Source organism: Nannospalax galili, unplaced genomic scaffold, assembly GCF_000622305.1.
Source record: "Nannospalax galili isolate Female #2095 unplaced genomic scaffold, S.galili_v1.0 scaffold930, whole genome shotgun sequence".
In the NCBI taxonomy this organism is placed as follows: domain Eukaryota; kingdom Metazoa; phylum Chordata; class Mammalia; order Rodentia; family Spalacidae; genus Nannospalax; species Nannospalax galili.
In genome coordinates this window covers 1,335,178-1,343,707 of record NW_008329328.1, presented here as the reverse complement: position 1 = coordinate 1,343,707, position 8,530 = coordinate 1,335,178, and the positions used below count along the sequence as shown (strand labels likewise).

The window sequence follows — 8,530 nt, the reverse complement described above, 5'->3', positions numbered from 1 at the left end:
TGTCTTTTTTGAGACAGGGTCTCCCTGTAGCCCCACCTGTCCTGGAACTCACTATGGAGACCAGGCTGGCCTTGAACTCACAGAGATCCGCCTGCCTCTGCCTCCCGAGTGCTGGGATTAAAGTCATGTGCCACCACGCCTGGCTGTTCAGATTATAGCTTTTAGGACTGGAAGGGTGTTACTGGTGATTTTTCTCTACTCTGTATTTTCTCTATTATAGAAATGACTTATAAAATGAAAGAATCTAAGTAATGACTTTTAATTAACTGTGGCAAACTCACTGAGCCATGTGCTTTTGTGACCTGGACACCTGACCGTGATTCCTGGGAGCCACACTTTGCTACTCCACCCCAAGATAGTGAATGAATGTGAGTATGCCTGAGAATTAACGGCAGAATACAGCCCACATTGTCACTGAAAACAGTGAAGATTGAAAAAAATTGCTTGGCCTTGTGTGAATGAGATGTTTTAGGCCTAAGGATGGAAGAGCAAGACTGTCTGAGAAGAGCGGATCTAAGCTTGTAGTCCCCCAAAGTTGATGCTGGAGAAACAATTTTGAAGGAAAGTATGGGTGAAGCGTAACTCTACAGCACAGTGCCAAGAGACATCTGGGGGAATGGGTGTCCTCTGCATTTGGGCCCACTTTTAAAAACTAAAGTTAAGAATCAGGCTGTTTTATTCAGGCATTAACTATAATGTATTACAGGTATTAACACCACACTCTAGTATGCATTTTCAATGTTTTTTGTATTTTAAATTTCTTCTGAGTTTAGATTTTAGGAAATGGGATCCATTAAGATTGTTTAAAAGCATTGATATTTCTATTTTTTTCACTAGTGAGTTCACGCTAGAGTTAGATTCTGTTTCTCTTTGCCTGCCATTCCCACGTTTCCCTGGTGTTTGACAGATGGGCCTATTTCCATCCTTTTCTCTAAGCTGGATTCTGTCTCTTAGCCTTGACTGTTGGAACTAGATCAAATGCTTTCAGACAGACTGAATCTATGAAAGAAAACAGAGTATTAACAATATAAGGGCAGTGTCTAGACCCAGTGTTGACTATTGAGCGGATCCTATCTTTTGTTTGACAAATACAACCAAAATATAGTTCCCAGTATCTACTGTGTTCAAAACAGAGAAAGGAGACAGTTCAGTTATTGCATCACTTATTATGTATGCTTCACAGGCAAACAAAAGCACTGCTATTTAAAAGTAAATTAAGAAGAAATGTGCATTTTCACAAGGCAGGGGCTTCTGATTTCTAGACTAAAGGGTGGGGGACTACAGAAGACATGGTTTAGAAGTAGATAAAGTAGAAAAAAAATGAAGCCTCTTAGTCTCTGGGAATATGAGAATCAGCTTGCTATGAAGGTGAAGAATGGCACATCGATCCTCTGAAGGTTGATTTGTTCTTTTAAACTTTTTTTTTCTATATTTCTGAGATCAGGTCTCATTGTATAGCTTAGACTAGCAGGAACTTTATAACCCAAGTTGGGCCCTAACTCTTGATTTTTCTGCCTTTGCCTCTTATGTGCTGGGCTTACACATATGCAATCACTACGTCTGGATCTCATTCATTCTTTTTTCAATTGGTGTTCATTGGGCATGCACCATCTACAGGTGCTGTTGTAGGAGGTGGGGACACACTGTGAGTTTAGAATTCCCTTATGGAACTTACACTTTTGCGAGGAAGATTCAAAGTACAATAAACAAACAATTGCCTAGGACATCTGACCATAATATGTAGTATTAAAAAGAGGAAAAATTACAGTGGAGGATCAAGAGTGGTAGGTGTATAGTTAGGACAGCATATGAAATAGGGTGGCCTGGGTGATTATATTGGCTGTGCTCTTTATGGAGGGATTTGAGCAAGGACTTAAGGAGGTGAAGGATCCACCCAGGTGGCTATCTGAGGATTAACATCACAAAATTAGCCAGTGAAAGGGCCTGTAGAGTGGGAGCAGCGGACCTGATCAGATATCAACAAGGATGCCAGTGTAGCAGGAAGTGGAATAACTGAGTGGCTGGGATGGTGGTGGGACATGTGATGAATCTTAAATTATACAGGCTCTGTCTGTTTTTTCCATTCTCTTCTCCAACTTCTAAAATCCTTCCTCTAAGCAGGTCTTAGGCTTATATAACCTTGGGGGAAGGACAGGGCCTTGTGAAACTTGTAAGTTTCAGAGATTTCCTGAGACTCATGAATTGTTTACTTTTTGAGTCTTAGGGATGCCCCATCTAGGATGGAATGTGTCAATGTGGAACTCTCTGAGTCTCAACTAGCCGCCTTCCTAGATGGAAACTTGCAGGGAGAAACCATGGAAGTTACTCTTCGCATTGCATCCTGTTCTGGTTTGAACCACACAAGTTAGGAGATATTCTTCTCCACTTAGTTCAATCTATTATGTTTGTCTCCCACAGTGTCCAAACACATCAGGCTTTGACCTGTGGCCAGAAATCACTGTTTTTATTCAGGAGACCACAGCCTGTGGCTCACAGACTCTCATCAAGTATTGAGGGAGGCAGCAAGGAAGAGGACTCAGAATCAGGTCATAATGAATGTACAAGATGATTCTGAATAAAATTTTATTTTCCTCAAATTTTTCCAGACAGCAATTGGTAATGTGGCATATATGGCTGCTGTATTTGTGGATATATGTCTACTGTTTGCACATCCCAATGATTATGCTGAGTTTGTGTGGGACTTGTAATCTTAATTTAATGTGGAAAATGTTGCTTTTGTGAATAGACATATGATAACAATTTCTGATTTTGTGTGTAGGATTCGTGCATTTTTGATTCCCACAAACAGATGAAATGTTTTCATGTCTGTTTTAAGAGTTACATTATAATATCTAGTGGGCAGCCAGATTAAATGCCACAAGGCATTCCATATGTTAATTAAGCATCTTTATCAAATATTAAAAGATGTAATATAAAATACAAAATATATGATGCTATAATAAAGAAACTTGTTTCAAACTGGAGAGATGGCTCAGTGGTTAAGAGCACTAGTTGTTCTTGCAGAAGAACTGCATTTGAATCCCAGCATACATATGGTGACTAACAACAGTCCATAAATCCAGTTCCAGGATCTCTGACACCGCTTCTGTCCTCCTCGGGTACTGCATGACATGGGTGCACTTACACACATGCAGGTAATACACTCATACACATAAAATAAAAATAAATTTAAAGAAGAACCTTGTTTCAATATATTGTATGTCTTTATGAAGCCTATCTGTATGAAAGTAAGTAGAAACAGCTAATAAGGCTCGGTGTTTGAACAGGGTAACTGTACAAGGTTGCATGCTAAGTAGAAAGCCTATTCTGCTTATGACAAATTAGAAAAATTACATTGAAAGTATATTTGAAATCAAATTTTAGTATGAACTATGAAAATATCTCCATAATCTAAATGTTTTAAATTTATTTTTAATTTTTTATGTTTATGAATGTATTGCCTGCATGTGTGTAAGTGCACCTGTGTCCTGCAATGCCCTCAGAGGTCAGAAGAGGGTGTCAAGTCCCCTGGGACTGGAGTTACAGATGGTTGTTAATCTCCATGCGGGTGCTGGCAACTGGACTGGGTCCTCTGCAGGAGTAGCCAGTGCTCTTAACTGCTGAGCCGTCTCTCCAGTTCTATCACCAGAATCTAAATGAAAAAGAAGTATTAAGAAATTAGAAATCCAGAAACATGCACTCTACAGTCTCTTACTCTCTACACTTTGGTCAGCTGTGGCTTTCTGTATTAATTACCCTCTGTTGTGCACGGCTTTGCTCGTGAGACTTGAGAGATGCACTATTAGTCTCTTTTCCCCCTGTTCTACTGTGTTCTATGAGCCTTAGCGTATTTATCAAATATTAACAAGTTCCATTGTAGATGTGCCACTTAGGACTGGGCAGCTCACAGACTCTTATTCTCTGCTCTTAACCAGTTGTGGAACTCTGTAATAGTCTCTACCTATTTAAAAAAGAAGTTTCATTGATGAGTGGTGACTGGTATACTTGTCTGTAAATATAAGGATACATATTTAGCATATAGTAAGAAATTCTGTTTGTCTAGGGATGTGACAGACCAGGGTTTTCTCTAGGATCTATGACCTCTCCAGCCATGTATATTTGGCTACCTTTACATGAGTTCCCTCCCAGAGAGCACAGAAAGGACAGGCAAGCATAGGGGCAGGGAAGGGTTTTGATGATGATGAAACTGTTCAGTCTATGACTGCAGTTGTGGTTACACAAGTAGATGTCTTTATAAAATCTCATTGGATTGTTGACAAAAATGACTCAGTATTTCTCTATCTCTACAGGAACAGTGAACTTTAGATTATTTCATAGCTGGACAGTAAGAGCAAAGTTCTGTTAGGAAAAGATTACTTTTGTTACAGACACAAGATGGGGGAAGGAATCTGAGAGATTCTGTCAGTATGACAGGCCCTGTAGAAACTGTCCACCCTTGGAACTCCTTCCACTTTGCTGTTTCTCTTAAGGCCTGTTATCTAGCTGAAATTGTGTTTGTTTGTGGGGTCGAATGTTCCTTCTAAGAAAGAGGCCCAAGATACTGACTAAAACCTCCAGAACTACTCTACTTGAGGCACAGGGGTTGAGTCAAAAACTCGTTTCCTCGAGGTTGGGCCCAACTACATTTCAGTAAAATCTTGGCATGAATTCTGCAGTTTCCAAGTGCATGTCAGAACGAAGCTTCTCAGTTTTAGAGGTTTTCGCCCACATCTCAATTACATTCATTCCTCATCCTCTTGGCAAGCAGGCTAGACTTAAAGGCACCTGAAGTTCCCCTGAGACTTTCTGTATGCTCTAAGAGGTATGGCCCTTGCTCAAATGCCTTACAGTAGCAAACAACTCTTACTCTGTGGGCATGCCCATACCATGGCATGCATGTGGAGGTCAGAGGGCAACTTGTGGGAGCTGGTTCTCTCCTTCTACCATGTAAGTCTCGGGGATTGACGTCTTATTGATATGTTTGGTGGCAAGTGCCTTTACCCATTCAGCCATCTTGCCAGCCCTTAATGTATATTTTATTTTTTAACACTAAACCCTCACTCCTCACTGTGGTTCTTGCACACATTAACTGAGGAGCACTGCTGTAGCTGTTTGGTGTAATCACTTCCTTGGTCCTCTGACACAGAAAGACTGAAAAAAGCTGAAGTTAGTTTCAGTTTATTGTATTTCTGAGCCTTTGAATACTGTCTTACTTAGTTCTTACATAAGATAGTGCTTGTATAAGAGAATATGGAGGTTAAACAAGAGAATAAACAGATAAATTTTTAGCTACTGTGTTCTAAGCACCCACAGTATTCATGGGGTTAGCTATCTTTGTATTGCAGTGCTCCCAGTAAGCGTGAGGACTTCCTGAGCTCTCGTTATCCTGTGTCCTGTGACATTACAGCGATGGGTAGTGAAACAAGTTAGTGGCATTTCTGGGATTAACTGTGGGACTAGTTCAGATTTTGATTTTATGTCATATTTAAATTTTAGAAAGAATTCTCCATGCCTTCGTTCCAAGCGAGTGGCTTACAGAAATGGTTTAAATTACTCAAATTTAAGTAACTGGCAATTTAAGCAACCAGATAGTCATCTGATCTTATACCAGAGTCTCAGAAGTTCAGGACCTCTTTTCTCATTTCTTTCTGACCGAGTCAAAGTAATTTCCTAAGATTTCTGCCAAGCTCTATTTATATTGAGGTCATCATTGTGCGTTTGTTTTAAAAGTCCCATTTTCAAATCATTAGGCTTTGAAATAAGAATTCAGACTCTTTCAAATTTAAAAGATACTCTACGTAATATTCTAAATAGGCTATGGAGAGAAACTTTAAAGCATAAATATTTCTGCAACATGTAAAATAAACATTCATATTAAATATATAAATATTTTAAATAGATTCTCTTTAAGTCACATCAAGAATTTGTCATAAAATTGGTTACAAAAATTTATGTTTTCATGGTTTTGGTTTTTTTGCTTTCTGTGTGTGTGTTGAAATTATAGATGAAGAAAAAGGGACCTGTCTAAAATGAGAAGAAAATTAGCAATGTTTTAGTTTTCTTTCTGTCTGTAAGGACTTAACAAAACTTAGTGCTTATTCAAAATTAAGACCTCTTCACATAGTAGTTCCATAGCTTCCTCAATATTTAACAACTAAAACAACCATAGTATCATGAGAAGCTGAGGTCATGCCGGGAAGCAAACCCAGGGCCTTCCCAGCCTAAGCTAGTGTTTCATCTCTGAGCTATATAACTAGCCCTGCTCCTGTCAGGTCTTACCACATTTATTTTTCAGAGGAGCCTAGTTTTATCAAGCGTGCATCTGTGCCACTGGGTTGTCTTGCTTTCCTAGCACAGGTCGAGCCCTGCCCATCTCCCCTTCACTATGCAGCAGGAGTGCAGATTTAATACCTGAAGATATATGGCTCTCCTGCCGCAGGAGGAAACATGAAGACTCATCTCACTTGAATCCTCATTCTAAGAATGGTGCATGCAAAACCCAGAAGAGGCCCATTGAGTTTTTCAGCCTTGGATGGCCCTCGACTTCTTACTCTTCTCCAATAGGGCAAATTTTTTGTGTGAGCTTTGACTGTTACTTGGAGTTTCTGTTATTCATAGCTGAGCACATTCTTGAGTAATGCACTATGTGGCATCCCTTTCTTCATTTATTTTTGTTTCGGTTCACTGTACCGGAATTGACTCCTGGGATGATAACTGTGGCTCTGTGACTGGCTTTGGTTTTGAAGGCTGAAGGATTACACACATGCTGCTGATGCTCCTATGCTGATTCTCTTGCCATAAATAGATGCTTACGCAGGTAAAATGTGGCATCTTTGCCTGCAAGTAAGTCACTATTAAAAACAAACAAACCACCCCCAAAACCATGTGTGGTGGCACATACCTTTAACCCCAGGATTTAGGGGCAAAGACAGGTGGACCTTTGTGAGTTTGAAGCCAAGGCCAGCTCAGTCTACATAGAGAGTTCCAGGCCGGTCAGGGCTGCATAATGAGACCGTGTCTCAAAAACCAAAACCACAAACAAACAAACAAAACCCCCAAACAAACCCCTCAAAATCTAAAAAACAAATCTCTAGGAGTTGAACCAAAAAGTTTAGAATGATTATTTTAAAATCATTTTGGGGAAATAATTTTAGAATAATTCAGAATTATTGCTAGAAAATTCCTATTTCCTACATTTTTTGTGTTCTTCAGCAGTGTCTATGACAAAGCATGGTAATAATCATTCAGTTCAGTTCAGATCAAATCCGTACCTTACATCAATCAGTTCCGTTTAATTTTCTTTCAGATTTGCTTGCTTTCTTCTCAGCATGTAATTCCTGTCCTTCATCTCTGTGAACTCTGTGCATTCGTTTTCAGGCTGCTGTTGTGTGCAGTTTTCTGAGTGTGACTTCTCGCATCTGTGTGCTTCTTGACTCTCGTCGTGGTCTTTGTTTCCTGTGAGCATAGTTCCAGAGACAGAACCCTGAGTATTCCACTAGGCCTGGGCCTGTAGAAGATTTAGCATGAATTGGTTTCTGCTGCATAAGCTGGGCTTCCATGGTGTTCTCTGTGTCTGTATAAATAGTACCTTTGTCCCTTGCCTTGAGCTTTCATAATGTGGAGAGACAGAACAGGAGAGCTCAGAATGCACCGATTCAGGCTGGCAGCCCCACATTCTTGAGTCTCTGTCTCCTGTGACTTGGAGCAAACCACTGCATCCATGCTATGGTCAGCAGCTGGTGGGCAGAGACACCTTTCCAGCCCTTGATGCCAGGACCTTCAGATCCTATCTCCAGGTTAAAATCCCAGGCCCCAGTGAGTTATCTCCAGTTGCTCACTGGTTGGTCACCCCCTTGATGTGTCAACTTTGACTTGCGGGGTGGCGGGGGCGGGGGACGACACACGATGACATGACACCGACACGAACTCTGTGGTTCTGGCACCTAAATATTTTGAGTGTTTTCCTTTGAAGCTGTGTTATGCATAATTCAACCACTGCTAACGTGTTGTTTGTCCGTTGTGCATGTTGGGGACAGGGTTTCCTCATACCAGCAAGAGCTTGATTTAGTTTTCTGGATGCTAGGCTAATCCAATACATTTCAATTTGTTTTATACAAGATCAATCTAATAAATATAATAGTTAATAACTCACAGCTGAGTACCTGTTATACAGCAGGTTCTGTGATAGTCTATATGTGATACTAATTCCTCATTACTCATCCTGACAAATCCAATATGACTCAGCAATTCTGCTCCTAGGTCTATGCCCACAAGGCTTGAGAACATGGGCCAGTTCTACTCCTAGGTATGCCCACAATGACTGAGAATACAGGCCCATTTTATTCCTAGGTCTATGCCCACAAGGATTTAGAAGATAGACTCAGAAAAAAATTTAGATATGAATGTTAATAGTGGCTCTGTTCATAATAGCCCAACTCAAAAGCAGCTCAAATTTCTGTCAACTAAAAAACAGAATGTGATAATTCATACAACAAATAGCAGTCAGTCAGGAATAAATCCCAATACATAC

At 40.2% G+C, this 8,530-nt stretch overlaps 1 long non-coding RNA gene across 1 annotated transcript in view; it reads right to left on the bottom strand.

The window, feature by feature from the left end:
* The window catches only part of LOC115070992, a 14,084-nt gene extending 6,284 nt beyond the window's left edge, over positions 1-7,800 (bottom strand). Inside the window, exon 1 of the long non-coding RNA XR_003850097.1 lies at positions 7,272-7,800. This is a non-coding gene — a long non-coding RNA (uncharacterized LOC115070992). The remainder of the gene's footprint in view (positions 1-7,271) is intronic.
* Between the last annotated feature and the right edge of the window lie 730 nt (positions 7,801-8,530).